The sequence below is a fragment of the Parasteatoda tepidariorum genome, chromosome 1 (genome assembly GCF_982258835.1).
Source record: "Parasteatoda tepidariorum strain Cologne lab strain chromosome 1, Ptep-v5.0, whole genome shotgun sequence".
NCBI classification, from domain to species: Eukaryota; Metazoa; Arthropoda; class Arachnida; order Araneae; family Theridiidae; genus Parasteatoda; species Parasteatoda tepidariorum.
Genome location: NC_141755.1, coordinates 128,552,112 through 128,572,665, shown reverse-complemented (window position 1 = coordinate 128,572,665; position 20,554 = coordinate 128,552,112). Strand labels below are relative to the sequence as shown.

The 20,554-nt window shown below is 28.7% G+C and overlaps 1 protein-coding gene across 3 annotated transcripts in view; it reads left to right on the top strand.

Annotated features, from left to right (window-relative positions):
• The window catches only part of LOC147816925 (neurabin-2-like), a 59,278-nt gene that overhangs the window by 3,071 nt on the left and 35,653 nt on the right, over nucleotides 1-20,554 (top strand). For all 3 annotated transcript variants that reach the window (XM_087152607.1, XM_087152606.1, XM_087152608.1), the window contains exons 2-4: nucleotides 9,014-9,122; nucleotides 10,763-10,836; nucleotides 20,108-20,155. The gene's annotated coding sequence lies outside the window, so the exon portion shown is untranslated. The remainder of the gene's footprint in view (nucleotides 1-9,013; nucleotides 9,123-10,762; nucleotides 10,837-20,107; nucleotides 20,156-20,554) is intronic.

The following is a 20,554-nucleotide window of genomic DNA, read 5'->3' as shown; positions in this document are numbered from 1 at the left end:
ACATACATAATGATAATGCCTTTGTGGCCGAGAGTTAATAAGACCTACATCTGATGCTCGGTGCGAATTGATCCTGAGGAATCGAATTTTAATTATCTGACTTTTTTAAAATTCTGTTTCAGAAGAATTATAAAGTACGCCTTTGTGTCTGATTTTGTTACTTAAGGTAACCTCTGCATTAATAATTTCTTAAATCTATATCGAAAAAAGCATAAAGTTTTGTGATGCCACAATTAGTATTACATATTTCCTAACTTTGAAAATATCTTTAATAACTTAAACTTATTTTTTCTAACAACTATTAATCGAATTATATTTAAATTAAATCAATGAGTTAATCTTATGAAGGCGAACATATTGATTTAATTTAAATATAAAATTTTACATCCAGTTTCTATCAAATTCCTTCAGCACATCTCAAAATTAAATTACTCCTTTCTGGTAGATCAGCTTGTAAATCCAGCAGACGAAGCTAAAATTGCATGATAAAAAAAGAGGGAAGTGTGATTAGCTAAAAGAGTTTAATTTATAACCTCTCTCAAGTAAAAATTTTATCAATGAGATATATATATATATATATATATATATATATATATATATATATATATATATATATATATATATATATATATATATATATATATATATATACAATATATATATATATATATATACAATATATATATATATATATATACAATATATATATATATATATATACAATATATATATATATATATATACAATATATATATATATATATATACAATATATATATATATATATACTATATATATATATATATACAATATATATATATATATATATATATATATATATATATATATATATATATATATAATTTCATAACGAAGAATAAAACAGAGAAAAATAATAGACATATGAAAAAAAGGGGGGGGGGGAAATAAGTAAAAAATAACAATCAACAGTTATTAAAAATAATAAAAAAAAAATAAAAAAAATCATGAAATGTTAATTAAAAAACCGGAAAAAAAAAGGATATAATCTTTTCTTCAGCCCACACGATTATATCCGCAAAACAGAGTGCTTTCTGATATTGTATCAATAAAGCCAAAGCTAAATAAATTAATACAATAGTGTGAGGAGCACTCAAAAATTTTATTTATAAAATAACAACAAATGAAAAAGATCACAAAAGGTACAAATAAGTAAAAATAACATGTAAAAACAGATAATAAAATGAAATAAAAATTAAAAACATTAAAAAGGGGGGACTATAAAGCGAGCAGCAAAATCAGTTCAACTTACATGGATGGATATTTTTCAAGAATGATTTAAAAATGTTGTCGAAGAAAGATTGCCAGATTACAAAATATGAAAACAAAAGATGAAAACAAAAGCGCAAATTGAGTGTAACAAGAGGGTTTTAAAGTGTCGTTCTTACTGCACTGTTGAAGTGATTTGTTATTCTGAGTTTTGATTTGTTAGTTACCAAGGATGAGCCCGAAATGGATGTGCGCATGGTAATATTATACTGGATAATTTTAAAAATTGATCATAAATAGTTTTAGAAGATTGATGTTTATTTAAGAAAAAGTACAAAATAGAAACATAAATTGCCTGTTTTGCAGATAATTTTAGCCGCGGATTTGCACGATATGGATTAGCACATAGAAAAATTATTTAAATTATCAAAGAAAAAATTCTTTCAATAGATAATTTTGACACGGATTTGCCCGAAATGGATTTGCACATGGAAAAATTAACAAAGAAAAAACCTTAGTAGATAATTTTAGCCACGGATTTGCCCGAAATGGATTTGCACATGGAAAATTGTATAAATTAATAAAGAAATTTTTAGCAAACAATTTTATCCACGGATTTGCCCGAAATGGATTTGCACATGGAAAAACTGTATAGATTAACAAAGAAATAATTTTGGCAATGGATTTACCTGAAATGGATTTGCACATGGGAAAATCATAAAAATTAAGAAAAAAATGTTTAATAAATATATCCACCAAAATATACGATTAATTCAATGATTTTATATAAAATTTTATTACATTAGTTGGGTATCCATTGTTTTTTATCAGATTTTGAAAGAGTTTATCGATTTGTTTTTTGGATAAATAAATATTGCTACATATTCTTTTAATTCTGTTCATTTCATTAAAAGTGGTATTTAAATAGATGCTCCTAGAAACATTAGAATTCCAAGTAACTAGTTTATTAATATTAAAATTAAAATCATTCTTTTTATCGTATAAATCAACAAAGCAGATATTTTCAACTTTCATAATACCCAAATCCAAAAAATTGAAATTAATGTTATCATCATGATTACGAAGTAAGATTAATTCCTCAGGGTATATATCACTCAATAAAACAGTAAAATCTAGGAAATTAAAGATAATTAAGTCATCAATATATCTAAAAACAAATTTAATACTAAGAGTAAAATTTTTTTCATAATAATGCAAAAATAAGTTAGCTAAGAGAGATGAATAATTAGATCCCTGTGGTATTCCATTAATTTGAAGAAAAATATCCCCTCCATTGTAAAGATAATTATTGAAAAGACAAAGATTAATCAGAATTTCCCAATAATCAAAATCGCAACAAAGGATATTTTTAAAATCATGGTAATAATTCAAAAGGACATCTTTTAGTTTAGAAAGGGGAATGCTATTGAAAAGATCCTGGAAATCAAAAGTCGCAATAGAATTAATTTTATTATGTTTAATGAAATCTAAAATCGGTTGATTATTAGTGACAATCCAAGAGAAACCTTCTTTAGTAATATAGTTAATAATCTTATTTAAGTAGTTAGAGAAAAGGGTGCCAGGTTTAGTTAAATAAGTATTAGACCCACATGTGATAGTTCTAAATTTTACTGGAATTTTATGAAATTTAGGACTGATAATTAAGTAAGGAAATTGTATATTGCTAATTTTAATTTTTAATCTCTTGTAAAAAGCTAAAATTTTTTTAATGACAATATTATTATTGAAATTACTAAGTTCAAAATTTTTACTATTTTTTAATTCCGTATTTAAAAGTTCAGCATAGAATTTTTTTACAGAATATAGCATAATTATTGTTAGCTTTGTCAATGGGAGTAATTACAAAATTTTTTTGAAGTTGCTTAATTGATTGAACAATATTAGAAAAATTTGTTGAATTGTTATACTTATTTAAATTATCCTTATTATTGAAAATAAAGTTTTTAAAGTAATAATAAACTCCCCATTTCCATTCTGTTAGCATACCTAAAGGTAAAGAGAATCTATTTGATATCTTTAAACAAAAACTATTGAGATCATTAAGAAAGTATTTTAGAATCTTATTGATTGATATACGGTAAATGGGTCTAAACTTTGTGCCCTTTATCATTAAATTCCTAAGTTCCAAGTTTTCTATAATATTTAAATTACCAGTAATAATATGTTTATGATGTTTATCAACAAAATCAAAATATTTATCCTCCTCACAGTGACATTCATAATCGGATATATTAATACTCCCTATATTTTTGCTTATATTATTATAGTTAAATATGGTTCTACCAAGAGATTTGTTATATTTAAAACTTTTAATAATGTTAAAATCTTTTATTGGAAATAAAGCTTTAAAATTTTCAAAAATGTTGTGAAATTTGATCTTATCGAAAATAGGATTTTGAAAGTTAATAACGAAATATAAATTATCTAAACTTTTCTTTTTATTAGGCAAAATTTTGCTCATTTTGGCTTTTATAAGATCGAAACAAAGAATTTTGAAATGTAAATTAATGAAAGAAAAGTTAATAATAAGATCGTGGAACTTATATATTTCATAATTCTTAAGGGAGAAGACAAAATCTTTATTTGGTTTAATGCTATATTGTAGTATATTAAAGTCATTTTCCATATTAGAAAGAAATTTTATATTTAATTTGTCACTATTAAGAGAGTTTCTATTACTTCTTGAACCCCGTTTACCTCGATTAGTACGCTTGTCTTTAATATGAAAAAGTGAATAAGTTGATGAGTTATTGTAGTTAATCTGTGTATATTGGAAGGTATCGTTTAGCCCATAAGGCAAAATTGTTTTATATAAAAGCATGTAGTAATTTTCTTTCTGTAGTCTTAAATCTAAATCCTCTATAATATCTAAGATATTAATTTGGACACTGTTAAATTTATGTACTCTAAAATGATTCAATTCCAAGTTATTGATAGTCTTATTACTGTTAATATCAGAACGGTGTTGATTAATTCGAATGTTAAGTGAGTTACTAGTTTGTCCAACATATTTCATATTACAGAGACCACAGGTTAACATATAAATAACATTTTTAATTTTACAAAAAGATTTGGAGCTAACGTTAGAAAGAACAGTATGTTTTTTATCAATATTAGGGCAAGTTTTGCATCTTTTATCATCACACGCTTTATAGGAAGGTAAAGTATCGGGAATAGAATGCAATTCAAAAAATCGTTTGCTTTCGCTTTTGCTTTCAGAGTAGCAGGATGTCGATCCGAAGTTCCCCTCTGATTTAGGCTCTCCGTACCGGGTACAACATGAAGAATAATTCAAATATTGAACACATTTTTTACCAGGCGCTAAATTGTAATAATTGTTTAATTCCATAATAATAGGCTCAAAGAGCAACATCCTAAACACACGTAACGTCCTAAAGACAGGAAATTAGAAAAAGGAAATAAAAACGAAAACAGAAGGAGAATGAAAGAAAGTTAATAGTAGAAAATATTAAGCGCTAAAGCTGCATTAAATATGATCACTATATATATACAATATATATATATATACAATATATATATATATATATACAATATATATACAATATATATATATATATATATATATATATATATATATATATATATATATATATATATATATATATATACAATATATATACAATATATATATATATATATATATATATACAATATATATATATATATATATATATATATATATATATATATATATATATATATATATATATATATATATATATACATACAATATATATATATATACATACAATATATATACAATATATATATATATATATATATATATATATATATATATATATATATATATATATATATATATATATATATATATATATATATTGTTTTTTTTTTTAAAGAGAAGGAATAAAATTTTTACTTGAGAGAGGTTGCATATAGGTATGTTCGAGAGGTTGTATGTTCGCACTTTTTTTTTCAAACTTCCTGAATAAAAATTTTAAACTCCTTTTCAGCACTGTTTTCATTCAACGAAAACACACATTGATTAGACCATATTGTCGCTTATATTAAGTTGCTGCCATTTACAAATTAATATAAATAATGATGTATCACAAACATGCAAATTAGTCTATATTCTAGAAATGAAAATAAAGATCTTTAACTCATTATTTTACAATGTTTTAAGCAATAAGTTTTAATAAAGTAACAATAGGGTTTATCTTATAAATAAAATTTCAAACAACCATCCTAAAATGTAAAGGTTTAAACATAAAAGAAGCAGATTAATTAATAATTATTTTATCATGCCAAACTTGTTTACTGAAAATTATTTTTCTTCTTCGTCATTGCTCCAAACAAATTTTATCAAATACGAATAACCAAGTAAACGAGCATATTCTGAACTAATTACAATACTACCTGTTTATAGTTAGACAATGCGTTTTGACAGAAAATTCAACTAGTACACGAAAACTGTTCATTGTCAATAATGAACACAATCATAATATTTATTAACTTTATTAGATATTAAATACATGATCATTAAATTAATTCTTAAATGTTACGATTAAGTGGTCAAGATTATTAAGTATACTGAATGTTTCTACAACACCATCCTCTCTAACACATCATGATTTGAAGTGCTTTATATTACTTTTCTAGCTGATTTTTAACTAAAGAAAAAAACACTATTACTTTAATATTTTTTTGTAACTATCATTAAAATTTAAAAAGTTTACTAAATTGTCTTTGAAAATAAAGTGATTCATTCTAGCTGTCGAAAAAGAATAATATGGCGACTTAAATAATCGTGAACTAAAAAGTTGAAAAAGTTTTTCCAGTTATATAAGACTAATATTTTCTTGCATTTTCTGGCATAAAATTGAATTGGCTTAAAATGACATTTTGAGTAATATTTAATTTATTGTTTGCTTTAATAAAATAATTTTATTTATTAATAATATGGGATGTCCTTTCACAAAAAGTGGTGCTGGACCAAAATTAATGAAATAGATGAGAATTTTAAACGCTCAAATGTTAGATTGAATATTTCTAATCTTATATAATATTAGCTCTAATATTAGAAGATGGGATTCAGGAGTCTAGCACGGCAGTATTATATTGCACCTTTTTAATGTTAGACAATATCCTTTTGCTACCTGGGTAGTGAAATTTAAATTCTTGGTCAAAAATAACCAAGAACTTTTGTTTTATCCAAAAAATGTTTTGGTAATGTTTGCAAACAAAACTTATCTAGGCTAGCGATTTGCTAAAATGAACTTACGTTTTATGATAAAATTCAAACTTGTTTATACTTAACTAAGACTAAGGCCATATTTTTCGATAAATGGATTTGAGAAAAAAAATTTCGATTTGGCCTACAATTTCCTTTTATGAGATAACATATTAAAACGAATGTCAAACTTGCAGTTTCTAGGTCATAAACTAACTAAAACTTGATTCAGTCATGACTTTTTTTGGAGGGTGGACTACAAAAAAATTCTCTCGATTTCGGCGTTCTTATTTGGAGTAAAAACGAATTTTTCTAAATCAAAAGTAAGCTAAAGCTTTATTTGACCCAACTCTTCGTTGATGGATGATTTAACAAAAAATTTTATTGGGCAACTGATTTCATATAATGGCCCAGAAATCGATAATTTTATACCAAAAATTTTGATGGGCTAACATTGTACTAACTTTTATAATGCTTGAACTTTTAAAAGAAATATCAGACTTATGGCATTTAGATCAGAAATTAGTTTTTTTTTGTTTTATTATATAATTTATAAATTGTTTTAGCCTTAATTTCTTTATGTGTTCGACTAGCAAAAATGCTTACTCGACTAACGTTTGGTAGAGCAATATAAATTTTTGCCTTCTTGTTCGAAAGTTAGCATTTAGGCACCTTACAATTCAATAAGATTTTTAAAAGAAATGTGATTTCATGAAAATTTTGCACAGAAAATGTTCTATTATGGGTTATGTGTGTGAAGAAAATTTAATTGGTTTCAAGATCAAAGAGTGTGTAAAACTTGAATTAGTTCTAATTTTGTTCAGTTTGTTAACATTATTTATTAGGACTAACGTGTGCTGAAAAATTTATTCGGTAGACTAAAGTTTAAATTCAAATTTCAAACTCTCTAACTTAAAAGTTAGACTTGACCTTTTTTGGTGGTTAAGCTAACAAAAATATTTTTTTATGTAAACGATTTTCTACTACGGGCTAACCTTCGAAGAGAAATTTTAATACCTCTTATTTTATGCCATAAATTAACTAAAACTTGTTTTTCTGAGTGGGCCAATTTTGTTAATCAGAGGTATGGGAGTGTAAGTGCTTCATATAATCATATTTTTTTTAACAATTAAATAATACTTATATCCATTGAGTAAATTAGCAGTGATTCTTTAAATGTGTCTTTAGAAATGTAATTTTATTTGGAATCCTATTCTTTCTTTGCATTTTACAGGACATGTTGTATTGGTCTTCGTGAAGAGACATGGCATTGACGTCATCGATATTTTGTGATACACAACTAGTTCTGGTTCATTATGATTCAGCAATTGTAGGGTTTTTAAAAGAGCAGGGAAGTTCTAAATGAATCTAGTCATTACAAACGGCTGTAACTATTTGACGAAAAAGAATTTATCGATAAAATTTTAACAGAATGTAGAAGGAACTTCAAAATTTTGTATACATGCCACAGATTTTGGTTTGCCTTGGTTACACGGACAACATATAAGATGTAATCCATTTCACGCCACACATTTTGAAGCATTTGTACAGTTGACGAAGCAAGCACATTCGAAATGCGTTTTTTGAGTTCAATTGTTTTGGACATAAGAAGCACATGCACCCTGTGTCCCGCAGTTGACTGATCGTTAAGGCACGGTTCCCAGCAGATCACCGAAGTCAAGCATCTCTAGCTACGGTCAGTGTGCGGGTGAGTGACCACTTGGAGCAGTCAGCGTAGGGACCGAGGGTGTGCGGTATTGGTCCTCGTTAAACTGTTCTACCGTAAAGTGCTCGACTTCGCGTGCAGGTCGTTGGGCAACCGAAGTGGGGGTGCCATCCCCTCTTCAGAGGATCAAAATTGTTATGGCATGTCTACGGATGATCCTCAGGGATGTTTCCCAGACCGTTGCCAATAGCCCATTGTACAGCTCTAATGCGACGTAAATGAACAACAACATGCACCCTGTCTATCACATAACCCCATAGAAAGAAATAATTATTTGTCAAGTGCGGAGATCTTGGTGGCATTAACTCTTTTTATTGGCCGGAGAATTAATGCAATTCTTGTTGAGTGCTTTTCTCAAACAATTTAACGTTTGTAGACAAATTTCAAATTTGTAGTTTTCAATATGTCCAACCGAAAGTTTGTATGAACTGCTAGAACTTGAGACAAAAGGAAAATTTGGAATAGCCCTCGTCTATAACTATTCAAATGCCGGGACCAAAACAAATGTGTAAAATCTAAAAGATAAAAATTATTTCAGACTATAAATTTTATCAAACCAACTTAGAATCAAGATTTCTTACAGAACACTATCATTAGGAAGAAACATTACACTTTATAGGAAAAGTATACAAATAAACCCATCTGTATACAAGTAATGCGATAAATAATGTGATTTTCAGTATCATCCCGCTTTTGGCCCTTTGAATTAATAGATTCAAATATTCACTTCACATTTTCTCTTTAGTTTATGTTCACTTTTCCTGTAATCAGAGAAAACTAATTTATTATATTTCAACTTTTAAGGATCCCACAGAGAAGTGAAGGCCTGACTCATATGCCAGATTAAAACATTGCCTGACTCCCTTTCTTGAAGTTGAATACGAGGAATTGTAGCTTTTGAAAGATAAAAACTGTAAGTACGAGTAGAAAGTTCCATCCTTATTTTTCTTTCTTAACTGTTTTATGCATTGCAATTTTTTAATTTTAAGCACCAGTCATGCAACAGTTTATTTTTAATAACTTATTGGAGATTCTAACTCTCTTAAGATCTCCCAAAAGACGCCCTGCTTAAAAGCATCATCCTTAGTGCTTTGCTTAGCTTAGTGCTTAGGATTTTCACCTCCCCCCCCCGTCTACTTTTTGAAGAAGAAATTATTTTTAAAAATGATCACAATCAGAATTTTTGAGCTCCATATAAATTCTATTAGTAATTTTTACAATTTTAAATGAATAGCTTTTCCAGTAAAAGATTTGGTTTCTATATTTTGTTACTTTAATTTTATTTATTCATGCCAATGAAAGATTTTAACTTATTACTTATGAATTTATTATTTAACCAAACAAGGTTTGTTGGTTATAATACACTATAACGAAATAATTTCCATTTGCCTATTTGTAGGTTAACTTCACTCAAAACTAAATTAAAACAAGTTCAACAAAATAAATTATTCCATAACCTCTCTATTAGTGTAAAAAGTGGGATATTTTTGCATATATAATTAAATGTCTTAGCTTTTCAGTGTCTTTTAATATAAACATTTTAGGAGGCCTTGTAACTCTATAAATAGATATTAAGCAATAAAGTGAAATTAATTAACAATTTCAGTATACAGCAATTAAACAGGAAATATTTTAAAAGCCTTGAAATCACGCAACACGAGGTATTTGACAAGTGTGTTCAAAATCATAGATGGCGCTTTTCTGTTCTCTGACAGAATTTCTCCCTCATAAAACGCAAACGTGGTTAAATTACAAAATAATAATAATTCATTGACCTATGACCATCTAAATATTTTTTTATTATCTAAATATTTTTTTATTATTTATAATTTTATTTAGATTTAATGAAAAATATATTTATTAACTTTTTAAAAACGATATTTTGTTTAATTTAAAGCCATTAAGATCGAGTCCTAGAACGTAAAAATTATTCGATCTAAAGTTATTCAGGGTGGTCCGTTTTTTTTGCTCATTCTACCTAAATATAATTACAGGTTTTAAAAATTAAAAAAAAAAAAATTAAAAGTTCTAAGTGTTGGTACTTCTTTTCACGGACATCTGTAGACGTCGATCCATTGACGGGGCACCTTTTGAGAATCCTCCATTAACCCATCGAAAAAAATCGTGAGCTATCTAAAAATTTTCCTCGGTTACAGCGAATTTTTGATTTAATAAACAAGAGACAGCTGGAAATTTACATAAAAGGAAAATCCTCCCAATCCTGTAAGTCAGCTTGTCTATATCTGTTTAATGGTAAATCACATGCATGCATTGTGAGGGAAAGATAAACCAATTCTTTTGCATAATAATTTTTAATTCATTTTTATTGTTCAATATACATCTTTATGAAATAATCAAGCAAGTGTTATAAGAATGCATTAAAAACTTAAGCCACCTCTTCTATGTTACTCCTTGTTTCTCTTTCTTTTGCACCATGCATATATTTGTTTTTTTTTATTAAAAGTGTTTTGAATATAATTTTTTTAAATTTAATTTTGTGATTTGAAAGGCTTATTTAAACATTGCTTACTGTTTTCTTTGTAATTTTTGCAGGAAAAGTTGTGACCCTTAGTTTTTGGAAGGGGAGTTAGTGAGTAAATTGTATAATGTAGAGCGACCTAGTTCTGGTAAGATTTTAACCCTTGTTTCATTCAAATTTTTGCGTGTTGCAAATTGCAACCCAAATTTTCTATGAAACTATTGCTTCAATACTCTTTAATGTTGTATAACACAGTTTTTTTTATGTCATTTTCTGGAGTGATATAATCTATGAAATTTTATATCTAAATTATTTAAAGATAATCGAATTAATATTTTAAAAACCTCGCATTAAATTACTGAAAAGCGTATACTAATTACTAAAAAAAACATACATTTTCATGAACACAACCGAAGTTATGAAATATGTTTTAACTGACAGCAATGAATGTAGGAAATTGCTAGCCCTCCTTAGTCCATCAGAAATTTTTATTTGCCCATTTTTATAGAACAAAATGTCCTAAACAAGTTACAGCTAATTTCAGAAAAAATAGTGGAAAGTTTACAAGTTATATATTGCTTTAATAAACAAGTGTCGGCTCTTTTTTTGACAAAAGAAATCACAAATATGAATTTTGCCATTTACAATGCCTGGTTAAGTCCTTCGTAGGAGAAAGTCACCACCATAAGATTAACCCATTTTCAAAAAGTTTTTGGATTGATAGGTTATAACTACATTTTAACATAAAAACAGGCTCAGTTTTATCTCCAATCGGTAACCCATTGTAGAAAAATGTTAGCAAATTCTAGTCCGAATTGAATTTTTGTTAGTCCATCCACCAAAACATCATAGCAGGGCAAAATACACTCTAAATACATTGTCCTTAAATCTTCAAATTTGAATTTTTTCTTTAAACGTAACCCTTTGCAGTTCCCAGAATTCCTGGAATCAAAATATTCGCATTGTTAAATCACTTGCTCAAATGTAGTTTTTGGCCAAAATTGGTTTGACCTATTGTATGAACTACAAACCGGACTTCATAAAAATAGCCAAAACAAGTTTTAATTGATTTTTGAGCTAGTAACCACAATATCGAATTTGACCTCAAAATGTTATTTTTCAGTAGACGTTTTGCTAAATCAGGTAACCTACCAAAAGAGACATGCAAAACCATATCTTAGCTAATATTTGACCAAGAAATAAAAGTTTGAACGTACATTAGCCTTCTTCAAATGTTTACCCATCGTGGGAAATCAATAACACACCCAAAAGTTCTAATTAATTTTTTAAAAAAAATTGGCTGGCGCATGCTAATATTAACCTAGAAACCACAAGTTTTAATTTGTTTCCAAGCATTTGTCCATTGTAGGAAATAATTGCACTACCCTTAAAAAAAGTTATCGTTGATAGTGACATTGGTTCCAAATCAAACAAATTGTAGGAAATCTAATACCCATCGAAATTGTTTTGTTAGCATTACCCGTTAAAAAATAATGCCAAAAACAATTAAACTAATTTTTTGTCAAAAAACCCACAAATTTTAATTTTTACTTTAGTGGGAAAATCTTTGAATGAACTTCATTTTATTCTCAAAAATCAACTGAAATAAAATTTGCAGTGAAAAGAAATGACTCAAGTTTGACCATTTGACTTAGATTGAACACCGATTTCCTTTTTACATATTTTTTTTGATACTGTAATAATATTTATATCTTGGAATTTGTACTTGCATTTGGATATAGTCATTGAGTTAAAAATAGGCAATAGTGAGTTTTATAAGTATGTAACACACAAACGAATTAAGGCCGGAAATAGGATCAAGATTAATTAAATTAAGGGGAACGTGATCATATAACAATATGCCAATAGTTGTTTTAATGGAATTCGAAAATAAATTTAAAAAATGTAAATCGTAGAAAAACGATAGTTTTATGATATAAATCTCTTTTAAGGTAAATTTTAGCATATGCTTCTGAAACCTGGAGCATATCTTGTACAAAGGAGGTTATGTTGGGTACCTTTGAGAGAAAGGACTTGAGAAGTATTTTTGGAGGAATTTAAAAAAAAAAATATGATGTGTACCTTAGAAGGACAAATCTAGAGCCTTATCACTCATATAATGAGCCTGATATTACTGACTTTATTAAGCGACGAATAAAATGGGCAGGCCACTATTTCAAAATGGATGAAAATCGTACCAAAAATAGAAACTTCAATGCCAGACCTGTTGGATCACGAAAAAAAGGCAGGCCGAATTTGAAATGGACAGATGGCTTAAAAAAAGACCTTTTGGTCTTAAAAACTAAGGACTGGAAATTCGGTTGCAGGAAAAAGCTTAGCATGGAAAAAACTTCTTCAGAAGGCCAAGACCCGCCTTGGGCTGTCGAGCCATTTATGATGACGATGAACGTGATCATTAAGTAAAAGTGGTACAATGATGTCGTTGGATAACCCAATAGGTCACAAAGTGTGAGGTTTGGATAAATTGGTATCACCAAATTTGAAATAAGGTGAAAACTAAAATTAATCATGATCATAAATAAATAAGACTATGACGTGCTATAGTCAGACACAAGCTTAGTATTTTACAAGGTGAGATGTTTCCAAAGTGAAGTAAAACCTGTACTCAAATCAATAACATTACTCAAAATAACAACCAATCCACAACCAAATTACTCACCGCATACAGAAATAAAAAAAAATGAAAAACCATCGCAAAAATGAACACAAATAAAATGGTGTATTCCCACATTCTTTTAGTTTAGCACAACATGTATTTAGAACAAATTCACAATTTTACCAGTAAAACGTATCTTTTGACACAATTTTAACAAAAAAAAGCCTTGAATTAGAAATGGGGGACAAGAGAATTTAACATAAAGCGTCGCGCATCGGAATAAGATACAAGAAAAAGACAAATTTAAATGATGATCATTAAGATAAATGCAGAAGGAATGCTTAAATTTGAAAAGGTCTTTAATGTTAAAGAAAATTAAAGTTTTAAAAAGTAGATATTCAATTAACAGAAATGTACGATTCGAGGATTTTATTAAACTTAAAAGCAAAGAAAAAGGATGTAAAAAAAATTTCTCTCGATTCGGACCTAAAGTGTTAAATCTTTTAAAAAAATTCGTTAATTGGTATTGATCCAAAAAAGCGAGAGACTACTAAATTTAAAGAGCGAAGAGTTTGAAAATCAGACGAATCAAATTGATTAAGCCCCCCTGAAAAAATAAATGAAGAAAAAATAAAGGCGGGTGTAGAGGGGCATCTCTCCCCACAGGAAGTATAATAACCGCGATGACCAGCGAAGAGGAGAGAACAGAAAGTTAATATTCTTTATAATAAGAAAAGTGAAGTTTTGCCAAACAGGATATTTAAAAAAATTATTTGCATTTAAATCGAGAAGACAAAACCCTAATTTAAGAAAATCACTAGGGAAATTTCGTGTGAAATAAATTCTATAAATAAAAAAGAAATAAAGGATTAAAAAATTAAAAGATAAGATTTAAATAAAAGAGTAGATTGTTAACATTTCACAAAGTGTTACTGTGACAGTAGGTGAAACATATTCATAAACTAAAATGATTTATAATAAATAAATAAAAAATCTCCCTTTCTTAACTTTGTTAATCATTGTTCAACGTAGTACTGCTAACGGGTGTTGCCTGTCCCACTTAGTACCTTCTAATGGCATTTGTGTTATTTATCTTTGCGTCCTGAACGCTAAATATGTTTATTTCACAAGTTTATTTAACAAGTTTAGCTACTTGCTGTCTATGGAATTGAACAAGAAGTTGGACTTGAGCCGTGGTGGCTCAGGGGATTGAGCACTCGCCCCTCTATAAGGTGAACTGGGTTCGAATCCCGGTGAAGGCTGGTTAATTTGAATTCCACACCCGCCTCGCACCGTCCACAGTGCTGACTTAAAATATCCTCAGTGATAGACGGATCATGGGTTAGAGTCCCCTTTGTCGCCAGGCTAACCGTGGGAGGTCTTCATGGTTTTTCCCTCCACGTAACGCAAATGAGAGTTAGTTCCATTAAAATGTCATCCATGAAAGGGAATTTCTTCCAATAGTTCCCTTGTCTTCTGGATTGTGCTCAAAATTACAAAGCTACGGAGTTGAACATTGGTTGCCGTAAACTGAAAATTCGTACTGCTGTTTAACGACGGTTAAGATATAAAATAAAAAGAAATCGGACTTTGAGTTCAAAATTTGGCCCATTGTGGGAAATAATTACCAGACATTTGTCAACCAAAACTTTGTTACCCACTCCACCTATAAATAGTTAAAAAAAACATTAACCCAACTGAAAATAATGACGAAAGCAGTCTTGTTAACTTTCTTGTTAAGTAAAAATTCACGATTTTAGAAGATTCAAATTTAACAATTCAGTTGGACCCTAACAGTATATCGTAAGCCTCTGTTTGGCATCAAAAACTTTCATTAGCCAACCAACTTAAAAAAATTTCTCTTTAAAACAAAAAGATTTTAAAAAAAGTCTCACTGCGATAATGTTGGGATGGATTGGCTTAGATGTTTACTCGAAGCACACCAACTCCAAATTATTTTTTGCCAACTTGCCCAGAAAGTAAAGTAAATGCTGAACATCATTGCATTGGTCATGAAATTGTAGATCTTTGATATCTATGAGCCACTGTTCTATTGTTGCAGGAATGTTTTATTTTAACCTACCCAAAAGTGTTTTTTAGCCAAAGCAGTTTATGATTGATTAAGCTAATTTTTGAACCAAAATTCTTCATAACTCTTAGCTTATTGTGAGAAATTACTATTTTGTGTTATTTCGTCAAAATTTCCACTAAGCCGTCGATCAAAAATTTAAAAAACTACAGCAAAAAGAGGTCCTAACTGGGTTAAAAAAAATAGTTTGAATTTTGCAATTTAACATTAATTTCTTGTAGATAAATGTTAAGCCTTCCATCCAAAAACAGTTATCAAATTAAGAAATATTTTATAATTTTATAACGGTCGTTGAACAGCCGATCCACTTTTTTGGGTTTACGACTGCTAATGTTCAACTCCATAACCTTGTAAATTTGAACCTAATCCAGAAGACAAGGGAACTCCTGTGTAACGTATTGGGAGAAATTTGCCTTCCAGAAGGACTTTTTGAAAACCTTTCACGGTAGCCTGATGGCAAGGAGACTCTAACCCATGATCGGTCTACCACTGAGGATATTTTATGTTAGCACTGCGGTCGGTGCGGGCCAGGTGCGGAATCCGTATCGACTGGCCTTCGCTGGGAAACAAACCCCGTTCACCTCATTTGAAGGCTCTATCCCCTGAACTACCACGGCTCAAATTAAGATATAGTTAAGTTATTATCTGAAACACCATAAGCCATTTCACCAGCACCATTGTCTGCCTGAAATTATAGTTTATTGTAGGAAGCCGTTATCCCTCCAAACAATTTTCGGTAAAAAGCAAATTCAGCCTAAATTGTAAAGTGGGCAAATATAAAATTGAATTTTGTCTTAAAATTTAACGCATTGTAAGAAGCATTTAGATCACGTCCGCCCTCCAAACATTTTCGTTAACTCGTCGCTTAATCTAAAGTAATTTTGCCGCTAGCGTACTCATTGTAAATCCTATCAAAAAAATTATCATTAGCTTCTCCAAAGTCATCAAGTATATAAGGAAATAAGTTTTGTTATTTTTTAAACCATAATAGAAAATCACTAAGCAAACCATTAACCCCAGAAAAATATTTTTAGTCTATTATAGTATTTACGAAGAAACGTTTTAGATCATTTCGTCGCTTTGAAACTAAACCGTTGTAACTCAAAAAAGTCAAAAAATGAGATTTTTGGGTCACTTTGTGTAAAAAAAGTCACCCTTTTAGAAAAACTGTTATCTTTATAGTTCCATAAAGTTAATTTAGAGAGCAGTAAATCGTCATCGCATTCCCGCGATTAGCATTAGCGCGGAAAGTTTGAAATCACTCTCCTGAAAAACTTGCTTTTTTGAGTTACCACGGTTTAGTTTCAAAGCGACAAGTTTTGATCTACAACCTGAAAGTTTGAATTTTTGCCTTAAAATTTAAGCTATATAAGGGAAACCCACTTGTAAATTAAAGTGATTAGTGGCCAATACAAGTTTTTAACTTAAAAAAACCCGAGGCTTGAATTTTGCTTTTAAACAAAATCCATAGTAGGCAATCCTTACCCCACTAAAACGTTTCGTTTAACTTAAACTTCTCTTACAATATGGCCTTGACAAAATATTGCGATTCTTTTTCCCAGAAAACGAATTTTATCTTAATTCCGATAAAAAAACACCAGTTAGAACTTTGTCTCCCATTTTAGCAAATTGTTAGCCCTTTAAAAAATTTTGTCCTCCCGTTCACCCAAACAAAATCTAATTTATCTAAAGTTTATGTAAAGTTAATTCATTTCAAGTTCATATAATTTTTCTCAAACTGCAGTATTTAAATTTTACCGAAAGCGCCAGATTTTTGTATAAAAAAATAATAATAAAAAAAACCATTATCGCACCAAAATCTTTGGTTAGCTGCCTCGCCAATAAAAAATAATAACCAAAAACAATACTCTAACCCATAGAAACAATTTTACTTTGGCTCCAGTTTTGTCTTGCAATATGAAAAACAATGCAAGTGGTTCGTTACTGATTTCAATAAAAAGTGGCTTCGCAACTGTTTTCTCTCTATTGCTAATGCTATAAACGCTGAAATAGATTTTTCTAAAACTGATAAAACAAATTTCATTTTTGAAAAACATTTATTTCCGATATGTAGCTTATAATAGAAAGATGCCAAACATATCTCAACTTGAATTTTTTTTTTTTTTGTCTTTATTAATCTTTTGAAACTAAATAGTTTTTCTTTGTTTGATTATTACATTTTTATAGTTAATATAAAAACTTGTTAAAATTGCGCAGGCTTGAAAGAAAATTTTGTTTTAGGATCATTCTTTTTAGGTCATTCACAAAAACAATTTTACAAGGCAGATGCGTGAATAATTAATTTTTGCTTACAGTTTTTTTCACTTTCAGACCTAACAAAATTCATTATAGAAATATAACTAGTAGTAAAAAAAAAATTCAGATGCCACAAAAACATTTTTTTATTGAAAAGGTACCCCAACATTGAAGCGAGTTAGCATATCTTACATACTAGTGATATTAGAATTGTATTTATGTATTGGTAGACACACTACAGCATCACAAACGTCGGTGACACCTAAAAGACATTTCCTTTACTTCCAAGACTACAAAGAACATTATTATTAATCTTGATTGAAAATAAGATTCTGGACTGATGATATAGAAATAACTGAACTCAGTGGCGCGACAGCCCATAGAGGGCCAAGGCCTACTGTGCCCATCTTAGTTTTCTTGACCTTGGGCTCTGGAGTGCAAGAGCAGATGTTCCGGTTAGGGGGTCAGCCGAGCGCAAAACCCCCAGTGTTTAGTTCCCATGGTACTCATTCATCGATCCTACTGAAGGGGTGAAAGGCTTAGTCAACCTTGCCCGGCCCAAGGATCGAACCAAGGACCTGTGGCTCCACTCAGCCACCGGGCGTCATGATATAGAAATAGCCCCCAAACATTCGATGGGTAGTTTTGTCATTCAGATATAAAAATTAACTAAATTCCAATTTCCACTTGAGTAAGTTTGAAAGTTTAGTCTGAAGAAGTTTGAAATTTGAAAGCGAAACAATTGCCTTAAAACCTCCAACTATAAGACTTGTTTCAGATTTAAAGAATTTTTTTTAATATTCATGACTATAGTTCTATTTTACTTCGACTCAATCTCTTCACATTAATAAAATAGATTTATCTTATTCTGTTAATTGATTAATAAAATTGAATATTAATTTCTGATATTAATTAATAACTTAATTTATCAATTATTCATATAATTTAGTAATAAGTATATATCATGTTTCCTTAGTAAATAAGAGAAGTAGGTATTCTATAAATCATCTCGATAAAAATTAGCATTCTGGCTCTTTTTTTCTGAAGAATCTGGCTGAAAATAAATATTAAAACAGAAAATGAAATACGTTTGGCAAAATTACTATATAAAAAGTCGCATCTATTGGACCAAGATCCAAAAAAAGTGCATCATGATGAATGTGACATTAAATATACTAAATTACCAAAAAGAAACAAAATTATTATTTAAATTATTATTAAATTATTATTTAAAAAAAATCATTTGTAAAAATAAATAAATCGACACGATTGTACCATCTTTTTAAACTGTTTTGATATCAAGTTCGTAAAGTATTAACCTCTCATACAATAATAGCAAAAACAAATGCAACTATTTTGCTGTAGAAACAATGAATTTGCATGAATAACATCCCATTCTGATTTCATTCAAATTTAGCAGCTCAAATGGACCACTTAAAAAAAAGAGAGAGAAAGTGAGATAACTCTGCATAGCTTTTGTTCTAATGATCGGATTTATGAAAACTAATAAGTGTCGGTCTTAACAGCTCAAAAGGGTGAACTCAAGAGCTAACTAATTAATGCTAACAATTGACTAATTAATATATATTATTAAATTATGTTATAGAATCGGAGACAATACATTCCCTCTGAACTTTTTTCAAATTTTCAGTGAATTTTTCAACAACTTTCATTAAATTTTACTAAGATTTTTTTTAAACTACTGTCTTAAAATGTTAAAAATGCAGACAATCAAACATAAAATTTTCTAAATTAAAATTTATTTTCACTAAGATTCAACTTTCTTGAAAATGAGATGATTATTTGAGTACAAAACATATAATTAATTCATAGGTATATGCATGTATAATAAAGTACATTAGTTAAAAGCTTGTAAAAGTATAATTTACTTACGACTAATAATGAGAAATAAATTGCTTGTTTGATTTACTTATAATTTCCATCCAATCAGTTCTTAAAATTGAGCCTTTGGAGGGTATAAAAATAATTCACATTAGTAATACAAATCTATAATAACAATATCTATTATAAAACTGCGCAGAATTGATGCAGTTTTAATAGGTACCAAATAGACTAATAAAATACACTGTACCATTAGTATTTTTGCTACCTATTAAAACTACACAAATTATCATAATACCAGCAGTGCTTATTACCAAATTTAATGAAACATTGACGTTAATAAAAGTACCCTCTTGTGATTAATTATTTCTGCTGTTTTCTGATTTCCATAACAGTAGACGGTTTTAGACTTTGTCCTAAGGGGAGTTCTTTATATAGACAAACTATAAGTTACTGTCTCGTTTTTCCCTGCTCTTATGATCTTTTGCACCGTGCACACTTATATTTTGTAAAATATAAGTATCATTAATTTTTTAATGAATTTTTTTATTGAATTTTATGGTTTGAAATGCCTATTAACAAATTTATACATTATTTTATTTGCAATTTTTACAGAACAAGTTGCGGCCTTCTTTTCTGATAATGTGATACTCCATAATTCAGGTAAGAATTTTATTCTCATGTTCCATAAATTTTAAGATCTAAACCTGTTTCCATAAAAAAATCAATTTTAACTTCTCAATTAAGATTCAAAAACACTTTTAGTTTTTTTTTCTAATTACAGTAATACTATTTATACTATATAAAACCCTTAATAACTTTGCTAGTTCTTTTTGTTAGCTTTCTTTCTCCGCTCAAAACAACAGATTTCAGAACACGAGGAATATTTTCTTAAACTTTGATTCCAATAAACTTGAATTTTGATGTTCACAATCTTTTTCATTTTCCTTAACTTAAAAAGAGCTTTTTTTATCCAAATAGTTAGTGGAAAAATACCATAAAAAAAATTTTTCGCTTTTATGCATGCTTGGCAATTTTCTTACTCTTAACAAAAGTAAAAAG